Source organism: Onychostoma macrolepis, chromosome 09 (genome assembly GCF_012432095.1).
Source record: "Onychostoma macrolepis isolate SWU-2019 chromosome 09, ASM1243209v1, whole genome shotgun sequence".
In the NCBI taxonomy this organism is placed as follows: Eukaryota; Metazoa; Chordata; class Actinopteri; order Cypriniformes; family Cyprinidae; genus Onychostoma; species Onychostoma macrolepis.
The window spans coordinates 18,805,384-18,821,993 of record NC_081163.1 but is presented as its reverse complement, the minus strand read 5'-3'; positions in this window follow the sequence as shown (position 1 = coordinate 18,821,993).

The window sequence follows — 16,610 nt, the reverse complement described above, 5'->3', positions numbered from 1 at the left end:
TAACAAGGCCTCAGTGATCGATCATTAGCAGTCAGAGATATTACATGCTGCTCCATTGATTTACAAACGCCACAGCATATTGAAGCATGTGTGCATGTGTACGGGAGAGACAGACAGACTGAGAGACAGAATTTTTATATTCATTAATGCTGTTACTCCGTGTCCTGAGCAGATGATAAAGAGACAAGCAATAAAAGCTCTCTTCCATGTACGTTCCTTGAGTTTTTGTTCTAACCAGCCACATGTTTGAACACATGAACATTTTGTCAGTAGCTTTGTTTTTTATCTGCAGTGTCAAAATAGGTAGCCCCGCCCACTGCAAAAATATACATTATACATTAAACATTAAACACTATACTATGTACTGTATGTATTTATGTGTCATTTAAGGGGTTAGACATTTTAGATGATTTTAATTTTTTATTTATTTTTTTGAGAAATCATTATAACAAGGATGCATCAAATTGATCAAAAGTGACAGTAAAGACTATTTGGTAACACTTTACAATAAGGTTCATTAAATAACATTAGTTAACAACATTAGTTAACATGAACTAAGAATGAACAATACTTCTATAGCATTTATTAATCTTAGTTAATGTTAATTTCAGCATTTACTAATGCATTATTAAAACCACGAGTTGTGCTTTTTAACATTAGTTAATGCACTGTGAACTAACATGAACAAACAATGAACAACTCTATTTTTATTAACTAACATTAACAAAGATGAATAAATAGTGTAATAAATGTATTGTTCATTGTTTGTTCATATTAGTTAATACATTAACTTATGTTAACAAATGACACCTTATTGTAAAGTGTTAACGACTATTTATATATAAAACAATTATCATATATATATATATATATATATATATATACATACAAACACACACACACACACACACACACATGTCTGGTTTGCTATCCTTGTGGGGACTCTCCATAGGTGTAATGCTTTTTCTACTGTACAGACCGTATATTCTATTGCCCTACACCTTAGCCTACCCCCTACAGGAAACTTTCTGCATTTTTATATTTTCAAAAAACTTAAGTCTGTGTGATTTATTAGCTTGTTTATCCATGGGGACCTCAATTTAGGTCCCCACCATGACACGAGTCCCCATGAGTCTGTGTGTATTCAGGTTTAAGTCCCCATGAAGAGAAAAACAGGTACACACACACACACACACACACGCAATTACGCTGTTTTATTGTGTTTTTGAGCAAAGAAATGAGAAGAAAGAGACTTTTAAATGCATTAAAAGCATGATGGTATAGGCTCTCTGAATCTCTCTATTAAAAGTTTTATTTGTCAGGATCATATATCGTAAGAGTCAACATCTCAGTAATTTCTTTAAGTGACACTTCTTAAATAATCTGTCAATGTTGAATGAGCTGTTCTTTAGAAATGTGTTGTTGAAAATAATTTTTATCAGTGAATAAGGTTTCTCAGACTGCAGGTGTCGTGACATCAGCTCTTTCACTCTCATACTGTAAATGAAAAGCTACGACTTGAGTTTTTCTACACAGAAACAGAGCAAGAGGCAGATGCTTCCATGAACACATAAATTACTGTGCAAAGCATTCAGACGTGGATGATCCTAATTCCTGACCACAAAGCTCTCTCTCTCTCACACACACACACACACACATGGGGTGAAATAAAAAGCTCATTATGTTCATGGACCTGAAGGTATGGCTGTATTCTCTCATCTCATCTCAAGGCTGTGAATATTAAAGGATTTCCCTATTTTATTTCTCACTCTCTCTCTCTCTTTTAACCCACAGGCTCTGAAGTGGAAATAAATTGCAATTACACCCATCCAGTTTCTTCTCTCTTTCCTTATTATTTCTTTTTCATGACAACAGTTTTTGTCCTCGTGTTCAGTCTAATCCTCACGAGCGGCATGCACAGTACTCATCTGTGTGTGATGAGGTGTAGAAGTTCAGAAAGGTGGGGGGTAAGATATCGATCTTAACTTGAGAGTGATGCTCTTCTGATCTCTGTTGGGTTCTGGGCGCACAAACACACACACACACACACACACACACACACACACACACTCCTGGGGTGGATTCCACAGTCCTGAGTGTACCCATGGCAACAAGAGTGGTGTAAGGCCCACTGCTGAAACATAGCCGAGGGTCTCATTTGTGTGTGTTTGACTCTAAACATGAAAGAGAGCACCGTGAACATGGTATGATATGTGGGTTTGTGTTGTAAATTATAAAAATTTATTTTGAAGCAACCCACTGACCTTATAAGAAACTTTGAGCCATCTTCAGGCAACAAAGGTGTGTGTCTGTGTGTGTGTGTGTGTGTGCATGGTTGCGTGTCAGGGCTCCATGCGTCAGTAACAGCCTCTCATTAAGGCCAATTTAAAAGCAGCTGCTTCGGTTTTATCGTTCAAGTCTCTTGATATAGCTAACACCCGTTTTAGCTATTAAGTGGCGTTTCTCCAGCCGAATTTATAATGCTGGCGAGATGGAAATAAAAGGAAAACGTATACGACCCTATAGATTAAACTCAGCGCTTTTGAGATGCTATCTAAGCACTGAAATGTAAGCTAAAGCTGGGAGGCATTACAGCTCTTTACGGTAAAGTTATTCATCATTTTCCCCCTTTTTTCTCCATCTGTATCCATTCACTCCTGTTTGCATATATATTTGTGTGTGTGTGTGTATCTTATCAATGCTGTCCATTGTAAAACTGTAAAATTGTAAAACTAGAGCCTACATTACACACACACAAACACATTAGCCTATTCTCTATGAACCAAGTGAGAAACAATAAAACAAAAAATGCAGTGTTCTGAAATGGAGGAATATTAAACTTATTACAAGACCTTAAGTCATTTGAGCTATGAGCAAGAGTGCTGTTTTAGGCCTGTGGATGTGCTGTTATTTTATACAAAAGTTCAATAATTAAAAAAAATAAAAATAAAAAGTTAATACTAAGTAACCTACATTTTAGACGGAGCTTTACTAGTTACTTTCTGTATTTTTCCTCCATCATCAAAAAACATTAAAAGCGAACCACAAATTGACCCTTCCCAGAGAAACCCTCCCCACTTAGTTACTGTTGACATGTCCGACAAGCCATGGAGCTCTCACATCACATCGTGTTCTCACACAGTGAAAAATACATGGCAAAGCTAAGAGGAAACTGACAATGCGTCGACAGACAAGACAGAGCAGGTTATTGTTTGTATGAAAAGTTCTGTAATTTTTTAAGAAATGCAAACAATAAATACTGTTTTCTGGCTCTTCAATATGTCGTGACAGACTGCTGTAGCGCCTCACTTCAAGCGGCACATGAACCGATCATCTCTTCCTCTTTTCTAGTAAAGCACAAAATAAACATGAATGAACATCAGAAGGTATCTTTTTTCAACCACAAAAAGGTGTCAATACAGACCATTTTTCAAGTCCACCAATGTTAATCTATTCTCCTGTCTGGTTTGTTTGTCGAACAAATAGGCAGATCAACATTTTGATTGGTCAGATCACCTGTCAATCAAACTCCTGGCAAAGGGTCAATTAAAGGCCGTTCACGCTACAATTTTCAATCCATTGAATTCTAGTTATAGGCATTCAAATGTGGGAGAATGGATATTTGGATGCAGCCCATAACTTGTTTAATTCCTGAATGAATGAGTATTTTTGAAACGAATCAGTTGAAGGAATTATTCATTGACTTCAGACAGTCACATGTCACCACCTACAGGCGTAACGACTTATAGCCTGAAAGAGTCAGGGGACCTTAATTATTAATTAACATTCTAAATGATATATAATTTAATTATATTATTTCATAAGTATAATTTCCTAATGTAAATAGGCTAAGTGTTATTTTAAATGTTCAAATGCATTTTGATGCACATGCAAATTAATATGACCTTGATGTCTAAGTGAGGTAATTTTTTTACAAAAATCGAGCTTAATTAATTTTGAAATATAAAAACCTTTCTACGTTACAGATTTTGATGTCTAGAATAATTTAATTACATTTAATATAATACTGCAATTTAATTTAATACCCTACCCTTGGATTCCCACATTCAGATTCGATCTTCCACAGGTGTCCTTTCATTCCATTAGAGTGTAATCTAGTACCATCATCTTCAGCATTCTCTCTCTAAGTCTGTCTTTTTCTGGCTAATGTCCTGTTCTGTGATTCTTTACCCAACAGCCCTCACATTGTTCTCCTCTCCTCCTCTCACACTCATCTTTCACTGCGTTCCCTTGCTCCATTCCCCTCTCCGTCCCTGATTGTCTTCAGATGACCTGCCATGAGATGACAGACCGACAGAAGTGTGACAGGAGCATGATAGTGATGTCCATCACAGCAAGAATATGAGAAAACGTAAGTCTTCAGACATAACAATGCTGGTTAGCAGTAGACTAAAACTTAAACTAAAAATATAAAATAAATTGAGACTTGATGAAAGATCTGAAAACCAAACTTATGTTTCAATAATAAATCAATTAAATTTAAATAAATAAATAAAACAGACAAAGCTTTACAAGGCAATTTGACTATCATACATTCATCATATTAAGTGTGTGATTACTTTGGCTCTGTCATGACCAACGACACAGTCTGAAGGTGTCTGAACATGACTCAAATCTTAAAGACAGGAGGAACCATAACTAGAAACGCACTGCAGTGAGAGACAGACAGTATAAATTAACTCAATTTAAGATGACCATGAACAAACCGGGCGTCATTCTTTCTGTAAGAAATATACATGAATCAACAGAGAACTTTCTCACGCTCACTCTAAATGCAAAAGATGCAAAGTCATTGACAGACAATAGCAACAGGGTTGATAAAAGCAGAGCTGAGAACAAAAAAGTGCTTAAAGTGTGATTCCACCTGTATGGCAGAGCATCATTAATATCTAAGAAGCATGATATTATTCAGAAACTGTCACATGAGACCTTATGAAACATGAAGTGAAATATAAGAAATCTTCTTTGTGTATTTTGCTTAAAAATCCAACTAACAGCAACAAAGCATGATATATATATATATATATATATATATATATATATATATATATATATATATATATATATATATAAAAGTGTGATTTAATTGATTAAATTTTTGCGATTTAATTGATTTAATTTTCTTTTTATGTCGGATGGGATTCCAGCAGTAGCCTACTTGAACCACCATCTGTTACTTTACCTCGAAACTTGGCGAAAAGGTCTAAAACCATAATGAAGGTGCACCAGACAGCTCAACAAGAAATTTCGGTTTAGTCACGGTATTCAGTGAAAAACAAATGAGAATATATGTTGTGAAAAAAGGATATATATACTCCAATCACAGACATTCCTATCTGGGACCCAAATGTTTCTCATGGGACCTTAGAGTGAGCAGAAAAACAGCAGGAATTTTACTAGCGATGGGTCACGATTTTCGAATATTCGATTAGTCGATTTATTCATAGATTATGGAATAGGTTGTGTGATTATATTTGTCTAAAAATTCCCCATGTTTTAGGTTCTGATGCGGTGGTGAGGTAAGCAGAGGTAAGCATTGCCAATAACGCTAAAAGCTGTCAAAGACAACATAAGAACACACTCTCTCACGCGAACGCTGTAGACATGCAACTAAGAACGATGTCAAATAAGAGTTCTGTGCGGACCACAAATATCCCCGACTGGGTTATTATGGAGTGAAAACAGTATCAAATCCTCCCACAAATGCACGCGAGAGATCCACACTAGCGCACACAATCCACAAATGCATGCAAGAGAACCACACTCGTGCACACAATCCACAAATGCACGCGAAGGATCCACACTGGCGAACACAATCCACAAATGCATGCCAGAGATCCACACACCAGGGCAATCCACAAATGCACGTGAGAGATCCACACCCGAGCACACGCAATCCAAGCAAAGGCATTGTTTCTTTGCTCACAGAATGATCCTCAAATACTGTTGTACCTGTTATTTCATGCACAACAAATCGCTAGTCCTTTGAATTAGTGTTCTGCCTTAAGAATGTCTATAAGTGCATGCTTTTGTACAGTACCGTTTCTAGGCATTGGCAGGCTAGGCAGTTGCCTAGAGCGCCACCAGCTGCTGGGGCGCCAATGAGCGCACGTATTGCCGCTACATTTTAACAGGGTTGTGATCAAGAGTGGCACGGACACCCTGAAATAGATAAACGGCCCTGCTTTTGTATTTGCGGATTCTTTTGAGACTGTCATTCCGCGGCCTTTACTCACAAATGCGCACAAGCCTATCTGTACACTTTACCTATGGAATGAATGAAGTAGGCGGTCAGACGTGTGTAGTAGAGTGTCGATCTGAATGGCGATCCACTTTAAGGACCCTGATTTTTCCCCCCAACATTATTGCAACCAATATTTGCAATTTCATCATGTGATATTTATATATATATATATATATATATATATATATATATAAATATTTATTTATTTTTTTTTTTTTCATTGGTTACACGTGTATCTGCGTCTTTGTCTTATGTGCACAAATTGTAAAATTGTATTATCCTTTGTGTTTGTGAAATGCAGTGAGCTGTGTATATAGGCCTATTGTGTTTCTATAGTGCTGTGGTCTGCGTTCGTTGCGGCTATATGGTGTTGCTTTTAGTGCCAGGAGTTAGAGGTCTGCGTGGGACTGTTTTTTAAGTCCCGCTCCCGCGAGGTTATATCCCCACCCACCCGCTCCCGCGATATATTAACTCTTTGTTCACCAGCTGTCCGCTTTGAATAATTTTCTTCCCGACCCGACCGTTCCTGCTAAATTTAGATCTCGTTTCCAGAATCACACATTTAAATTTCCTCTACTTAAAGAAAGACAGATAGGCAAACAAATAAAAGTGTAGTCTGCACAAAATTGTATTTGTTATTTTATTCGTCTTGTCAAGAGTCTTTTATTGACAGCCAAATGTTAAACAAATTTTGTGTCTTAAAGGTCCCATGGCATGAAAATTGCACTTTCTGAGGTTTTTTAACATTAATATGAGTTCCCCTAGCCTGCCTATGGTCCCCCAGTGGCTAGAAATGACGATAGGTGTAAACCGAGCCCTGGGTATCCTGCTTCACCTTTGAGAAAATGAAAGCTCAGATGGCCCAATCTGGAATCTTCCCTTTATGTCGTCATACGGGGAAAGGTTACCTCCCCTTTCTCTGCTTTGCCCGCCATATTATGGCGAGCACAATATTTTTTTTCCTCGAGAGACATTATGGCTTGCAAACGAGCGAAGCATGACAGTTACTCAGTATTTGGATGTACAAATGAACACCGAAGTATTTTTTTAGTTCCTTCATCCGAGCCTATGGCTAGCATTAGCTACATGATAATAACTGTAACAGCATACATAAACAAACCAACTAAAGTACCGTATCCAGACACAATATTTTAAACTAACCATTCGGAGACCTCCTGCTGTAGCCGCTGAGTTGCAACTTCTTCATCCGGTGCTTCTCCATCCGGATCAGATTCTGGGTCAAACTGAAAAGCTTGAAGGACTGTGTCTACGAGCCATTGCGATACATCCACTGTCAACATTAGCACATGATAGCGCATGGTAGCGCAAGCTGGTTAAGGCCACACACCGACCCTCCACCTTGCCCCGCCTCTCTCCTCCTCATTAGCATTTAAAGCTACAGACACAGAAATGGCACATCCTAAGGAAAGCTCGTTGTGGCTGAAATTCTGCACCAAGGCTGAATTTCGGGAAACAGACTACAGATACAGTACTAGGGACCACTTAGGCCTATATAAAAGCATCCAAAAAGCAGCGTGTCATGGGACCTTTAAGACACAAAATTAGTTTAACATTTTGCTGCCAACACAGTAGGAAAAAAAACTGTGTGTCACAGAGAAAATAAAAATGTACAAAAATTGTATTCCTTATTTTTATTCGTCTTGTCAGGATAGAATTCGTTTAACTTTTACAACACAATAGGAGCAAGTGTTGCAGAGGGAAAAAAATGTAGGTTGTACAGAAATGGCCAATTATAATTTTATTCGTCAAAATACTACATTCGTTTAACATCTTGCTGTAAACACAGTAGACTAGGAAAAGTGTAGCGGAAGAAAAATAAATAAATAAATTCGACATCTGTCATTTAAAATTATAGGCTAAGCAAAATATAAACAAAACCGAGTTGAGCGTTCTTCAAGGACAGTGCATCCACACTTTGCTCCATCTTTATTCTGCTCTGTCACTCATCGACAACCTGCCTGTTCTGTCTGCGGGCCGTATATTTACCACTGGTAGGCTAGCCTGCTCTGAGCATCGTTATGCACATGCTGCGCACAAACCTCGCAAATAAAACGAAGCTCTGGTTCATGCGTGCATAACAATCGAGTGCAGGCTGAGTGCAGGTGAATAAAGCCCAGATATGCTGTTCTGAAAAGAGGTCAGCGAATGGGATATTGTTAGACCGCCTACTCCCGTTCAAATTGCACCAGAGTTACCGACCGCAACCGCGTTTTATTCGTGAATTTAATCCGGTGTCGCAAGAAATCTGGTCGGGTCCCTCTGTTCCCGCGGGACAGCCGCGGGAATGCAGACCTCTACCAGGAGTTCGAGTCCCAGGTACGATCATATTCCTTTCTCTTCTTCTTGTTTGTTGTATATGACTTTTGAATGTTGGAGAAACTACCATTTCTGCAAATAACAGGAATAACAGGAAATGCTTTATTTATAGTGATTCATGGTGAATACTTGTTGTATGCCTTGAAAACAATATAGGTTAGAGGTGTGCTGCATCCGTACTGGGAAAAGCACGGAAAATTAATAACGCGTTCTAAGGAGCCACTAAAGGGACATATTTAGCCGCATGCCAGCTATAGCCTGTAACATTACAGTACATGCAGTTTCACTTACCAGCAACAGAGTAGGCGATGGCAAATGATTTGCAGATCCTGAGCACCACTGACAAACAGCTAATCTTGTAAAATGTGTGGTAAATACTGGTGCTCCATAGTATAAACATGTGATGGCAAATCTCCAAAGTGAAAGTAAAACGGTTGCACGCAGGTGCATTCAAAAGCGTTTTCAATGCCCAGCATATTAATAACGTCCGCAGTTAATACAGTATAACTACCCAACGATATTGAGAAAGTATTGGAATATATTTTTTGAGCAGTTTAATACCTTATGAACAGTTGATTTATGCTAATGGATGGACTGCTATGTTAATAAGTGCTGTCATTCTGTTAAGTTTATTATATTAATATGTTTCAGCATGTTACAGTTATATGGCTCGAGTTAAGATAACCTATCTTTAAATAAATTAAACAGTTTGTTATCATACAGATTAAAAGCGTGGATGCTCTCTCTCTTTCTCTCTCTCGCTCTCTCTCTCTCTCTCTGTTTATGGGTGTGTAACACTAGCCTAATAACGTGACGTGCGTGCATGCATACAGGGAAGGGGTGCTATTTTGGAATAATCTAATAATAATCGAATAATTCTCAGCAATTTTCGAATATTACTTTTGCTTGAAATGCCCATCCCTAAGAAAAACAGACATTCTCAATTCAGACGTGATTGAAAATACATCTGTCAAACACAAATGCACCTGACCTCCTCAGGGCCAAATTACTAATTTTAATGAATATACCTGCATAATAAAAACGAGAAAAATCACTGTAGTGCATAATTAATCAGAGACAAGTCACAACATGTCACAGAATAGGAGCATTTGGAAAGTACTAAACATGAAAAACATGTATGTACACACACACACACACACACACACATATATATATACAGTGTGTGTGTGTGTGTGTGTGTGTGTGTGTGTGTGTGTATTGAGTTGCCATTCAATGCTAAATAATGTTTTTCATGTTTAGTACTTTCTAAATGCTCCTATTCTGTGACATGTTGTGACTTGTCTCTGATTAATTATGCACTACAGTGATGTTTCTCGTTTTTATTATGCAGGTATATTCATTAAAATCAGTAATAAGGCCCTGAGGAGGTCAAGTGCATTTGTGTTTGACAGATGTATTTTCAAGCACGTCTGAATTGAGAATGTCTGTTTTTCGTACACAGCACAAAAATTATACAGCAAAATTCCTGCTGTTTTTCTGCTCACTCTAAGGTCCCATGAGAAACATTTGGGTCACAGATAGGAATGTCTGTGATTGGAGTATATATATTCTTTTTTCACAACATATCTTCTCATTTGTACCGTGACTAAACCGAAATTTCTTGTTGAGCTGTCTGGTGCACCTTCATTATGGTTTTAGACCTTTTTGCCAAGTTTCGGGGTAAAGTAACAGATGGTGGTTCAAGTACTGCTGGCATCCCATTCGACATAAAAAGAAAATTAAATCAATAAGGAGAATCTGATCATGGAAACTTCTCAGAAAGGACCACATGATCTTAATTAATCCCATCCAATATTATACACATAATGGTATAATTATATCACATACAGTTGAGGTCAAAAATTTACATACACCTTGCAGAATCTGCAAAATGGTAATTATTTGACCAAAATAAAAGGGATCATACAAAATGCATGTTATTTTTTATTCAGTACTGACCTGAAAAAGATATTTCACATAAAAGACATGGTCACACTTTATATTAGGTGGCCTTAACTACTATGTACTTACATCAAAAAATAAGTACAATGTACTTATTGTGTTCATATTGTATTGCAAAACACTTTTGCTGCCATTGAGGTGGGATATGGATAAGGTTAGGGACAGGTTTGGTGGAACGGGTAGGTTTAAGGGTGGGTTAAGGTGTAAGGTATGGGTCAACAGTGTAATTATAAACGTAATTACAGAAATTAATTACAGATGTAATTACATATAGGTATTTTTTTAAATATAAGTACAATGTAAAAACATGTATGTACACAATAAGTGCAGTGTACCAAATTATTAATTTAAATGTAAGTACATAGTAGTTAAGGCCACCTAATATAAAGTGGGACCAAAGACATTTACATACACTCCACAAGATAAAATAATATGAAATAATATAAAAAGTTCTTATGGGAAACATTTAAGTATCCTCTGTAGCTTCTAAAGGGGAGTACTAAATGAAAACAATTGATATTTAGGCAAAATAAGAAACATGTACACATAGTCTCTTATTCAGGTCAGTACTAAATAAAACATAACATGCATTTTGTATGATCCCTCTTATTTTGATAAAATAATGAACATTTTGCAGATTCTGCAAGGTGTATGTAAACTTTTGACCTCAATTGTACATAAGTCTTGTTAATTTAGATGACCTTTACATGAACTTCCATGACACTCACAACCAGAGAAACACTCCCGTCTCAGTAAAAACAGAGATCCCAGTCACATCTGAATCAGTGAGTGAAATGACAGACGTCCTCTGTTCATATGGTTACTCAAACATTGTTTAGTAAACTAATCTCATCTGAATAGTGATTATGTTTAGCTTTATTGTATCGCTTATTAGTGAATCATTAGTAGTCTAATGTTCAGACTTGCTGATGTGACGCTGGTATCACAAACACGTAATGAAGCATATTATGGAATGATAGCTTTCAAGATTCACAGCTCACTGTGGAGCACATGAAAAACACGTCAAACATGTCTCACAGACAGTTTACTGAAACTGTATTTAGATGAATTTACGCAGTTTTGTTAATTAATTATGTGCTTAAGATGAGGGATGGACCAAAAAGCTTAGAAGATATTCACAAAAATACTCTTTCATATGATAAACAGTCTATAGTACTGTGTGAAGAGTTCATAAATTGAGTGTGAGAATCCAACAGGTCACTTTTAACATAGAGTCCACATGATCAAAGTCTTTAATACTATTTAATCACAGAGGCAAGGAGCTAATTCATCAATTTATATTTATATATGCAAAGATCCACCGCCGTTATTCCAACAATGCAAATGAGCGGAGAATCAGCGTGTTAATTCAGATCTTTTACACTCAAACCCCAGTGTGGCCTTGAATCCCGACCTCAGCTTTAGTCACACATGAGGGAATTCTAGAAATAAAAATGATTTTAATAAATGCATAATTCCGGCAGAATATGTGCGCACTGGGGGACAGACAGGCAGAGCGTGTCCTATGCGCTATTCGAGCAGTAGGTTGGTCTCACGGGGGTTTTAGAATCGGGTTTTATGATTATTGGTGTGTGTGTGTGTGTGTGTGTGTGTTCATGCATCCACTAAAGTTCCATCACATCAACCTGAAATGGTGTGATTGCTATGACAACGTTTTGATGGACAGCTCAAAGCTTCTTCAGTGACAGGTGGAAGTGACAGAGGGTGGGGTATCTATTGTGACACGCCTCCTGAGAGCTGTCAATCACATTGATTGGTAGGCATCAGTAAGCTGAAGCTCTCTAGACGTTTGGCCGTTTGACAGTCCATGACAGTGGAAGTGGAGCCACTGTGGGAATGAGGACAATAAACAGTGTTGTTTAGTTTACTAATAAGCCCAGACGGAGTCTGTGGAGCTTTTCACATTTTCTACGCTGGCTTTGGGAGAAATCTGATTAAAATGATGTATTCTGAGACATTTGAGATATTTTTGAGATATACATAGTGCAATATTTTAAATAATTTAGTATTCATATTTTTAATGTTTTAAATGCATTATCATTCAATAGTTTGGGGTTGGTAACATTTTTGTAATATTTTTGAAATAATGCTCCCCAAGGCTGCATTTGTTATGTTCTCTATGTTCTATTGTGAATAAAATATTGGCTCATGTGATTTGAAAGTCTTTTAGTTTTCATTTTATTAAAATTGTAAAAAACGTCCAGGGAAAGCAGTATTATTATAAAATATTGCCATTTAAAATAACTTTTTTTCTATTGCAGAATATTTCAAAATATAATTTATTTGGTGATGGTAAAGCTGAATTTTCAGCAGTCATTACTCCAGTCTTCAGTGTCACACGATCCTTCAGAAATCATTCTAATATGCTGATTTGCTGTTCAAGATACATTTCTTATTATCATTGTTGTGCTGCTTCACATTTTTGAGGAAACTGAGCTACACTTTTTTTTTTTTTTTTTTTTTTTACTGGATTCTCTGATGAATAGAATGTTCATCAAATTTTGATGTTCAAAAGAATATATATATATATGTATATATAAAATTATAATGCTATACTATGTCTTTACTTCCACTTTTGATCAAGTTATTTCATCCTTGCTGTATAAAAAGCAATAATCCCTGACCCCCAATGTATATAATAAAGTGTTTTGTAGGTGCATATATATATAATTGATTTTAAAAATCGTGATTAATTCCACCTGTTTTTAAATCAACTTTTATATTGCAATAATTTCACATTCAATCTTCAAATTAATGTACAAACAACATAAAGACAGTATATTTTTTAATATTTGTTTAATGGCATCTTTTTTTATGACTGAAGGCCAGTATCACTTATGCCAATACTGATTTCTCTATAAAATGTAACCTTTCAACATTACAGTATAATTGCTATCAATTTTAAAATGTATTAGACTTTAAAAAAAAAGTATAAAGCTATAAAAGTAATTTTTTCCTCTTTTTTTTTTTTCTTTGTCCTTTGATTAATAGACATCACAGCAGCTGGTTATTGGGTTATTTTGCCTGTGATTGCTTTAAGAACTGTAGCTGCTGAACATGACGCGGATCTGACATGCATCATATTCTCTCTCAACACTTTTTACCTTTTCTGACCCACTTCAGGTCTTAAAGTCTCTATTAATGAGCTGACGAGTTGAATCGGGTGTGTTACATGAGGGAGACAGTGCTGGACTGCTCCAGGACAGTTTTGAAAACAATTTCAGAGACATGTTCTTAAATGTGACTCATTTAAAATCTATTACATGCACGCACAGTTTTAAGGCAGCTTTAATCGCCTTTTTGGTAACTTCATGACTTAACTGAGCACGACATTGCATGCTTGTAGTTTATTTCGTGCTTTGATTTTAAAGGATACAGGCTACAATGCGCGCTGCAAATAAATAAATAAATAAACAAACAAAAATAATTATGCATATTAGAATCATGTAGAAAGATGGCTATTCAAATTCAGATTTTTCTATGCAGTCCTTCATGGACCTCCTATAAGCTTCTAAACTGTTAAAAAATAAAATAAATAAATAAGTAAATAAATAAAATGAAGAAAATATATATATATATATATATTTTTTTTTTCTACTTAAATTTCACATTAATTCAATGTTTTACTTGCTGTTCCTTTGTTATTTAAATATGACATTTTCTTGCAATTTCTGAGTGAATGATAACTTTTTCCAATGTAGTTATCATACAATAGAAAACTTCCAAGAGAAGCTCATTGGCATTAGCATTAGCATTAACCAGTGCTAATCTTTTAAGGTCATTGTGTAATTGCACAAAGTTACAAATTTGACAAATAATGGGCTGTTCCTCTGATCCTATCGGATTGATTTTGGTTTTGTATTTGTTTAGTCATATTTACAGACATTCATGTGTCAGCATATTTTAGTGACAGATAATCATTTTCACATTGGCCAACCTGAAACTGTACTTGCTGAAAGCAAATACTGATCCACACACACCCAAACACACCCAGCGCACCTCTCACACAGCCGTGTGCTTTAACACACTCTGCATTTGTCTTTTCTAGAAGAGGGCGTATATATATATATATGTCTGTGTGTGTGTGTGTGACAACAGGCGCACACACGCGCGTGTTTGTTTTTGTGAAAATTGGGGACATCCCATAGGCGTAATGGTTTTTATTCTGTACAAACTGTATGTGCTATTGCCCTACACCAACCCTACACCTAACCCTACCCCTTACAGGACACTTTGTGCTATTTCAGATTTTCAATACACTCCATTCTTTGTGATTCATAAGCGTTTTGAAAAGTGGGGACATGGAGTAATGTCCTGAAAAGTCACCTTCTCCTTGTAATACCTATGCCATACCCTTGTCATTATACAAATGTATGTCCTCATTTGTCACAAAAACGCGCACACACATGTCCAGGTGCACAATAGCGGTTAAACAGGCTCAGGATTCAGAGTGAGGTGAATGGCTATAAATAAAGACAGTCACGTTCCCTGTAAAACCGAAGTGTGGAGATGAGCAACCGAACACTGGGACGTCCAAATTCCGGACATGAAACTCGCTTTATCCCAAAGTGCTCCTTTGATTCTTCTCTTGTGTTTTTGTTGTCAAAAACAACGGATTATTCATGTAATGATGACTCTTGTCAAGTGGGGAATTTTGACATTGCCTTTATGTGTTTAGTATAAACACTGACAAATTGTTTTGTCATGAACCATATATGTATGTCACAATCCTTCTATCTGAATCATATAGCATATTCATATGCTATTACAAATATTGAGTTTTGGTGTCAGTAATGCTGACCGCACCGCACCTCTGGTCCTCTCTGAGACAATACAGTCATTGTTTCCCAATTGACATCCATCCGGGACTTTATTTAAATCCTGAACTATCGACACATCCAGTGATAAGAGAACTAGACACTCCTTGAATGACAAATCCCAGAGAGAAGATCTCTAGTGTTAATTCAACACAAAGAAAGAATCACGTTTTGAAACAATAAACCTTCTCGTGGTTTGATGTTTGCTTTATGTATTCTTCCCCACCAGAGACTTTTCTGGAACAAAGAATTCATCTGCAACTCGTGGCTCCTCTAAAAGAGAGCCAGTCACAGTAATCGGCACAGATTATTTTCGAGTAGATCTCCAGGGACTTCAAGCTCTCTCAAAGCCACAGATTCATTTTATTCACTTATCCAGGCATATCCATGTATATTCAGAGGTATGCCAAATGAATTAAATGCGTAACGTGGTTTAACAGGAACTGGTGGAACAATGCAACTGGTAATATCTGTTTCACCCAAGATCAAGATAGTTAAATCATGTTTCATCTTGTTTGTTCGACTCTCAGATGTGATTTCCAGAAGCTTCTACCAGTCATTGATTTGAGGGCCTAACTATATATGAATCTTAAACTCATAACCTCTTCAAAACATTCCTTTATTCTTCAAGTCAGAAAAACCTTTATAAAGACCTCTTTGATTCATTTTTTTTTTCACTTCAAAAAGGGGAGAAAATATGTGTAGAGAGACAGGAAAGCGGTGAAGAAGCTCTCCTGAGTGCTGGAAGGAAGTGCTCTGGGGAGACCACCATGTAGATACTCCAGTGCCTCGCAACATGGAGAAACAAGAAAGAGCACGGGACGACAAAACTCAGCGTGCAGTCAAAGAAGCGAATGTTTGTACAGCCTGAGCAATGATCTTCAGATAAACTTGAGGAGAGAGAAGTAACACGCTGAGGATAATTCCTCACATCCTCTTTTGTTTCCCATCAAGTGGCAAAGCATGCAGATGGTACACATCAGGTGAACTTTGCCTTAAATAATGACAACAAAAGACATGGGAAAACCGATCTGTTTAACATTCTTCCATTAGGCGTTGACATTTGACAACTGCTACTAAAAACTACAAAATAATTAGGGCTGGGTAAAATATTGATTTTCCGAAAAATCGTGATCTTCATTCGAATGATCTTTATTCTTTTTTACTGTTCGCTAGTGTTTCTTATTCTGTTTTGAATGGTGGCACAA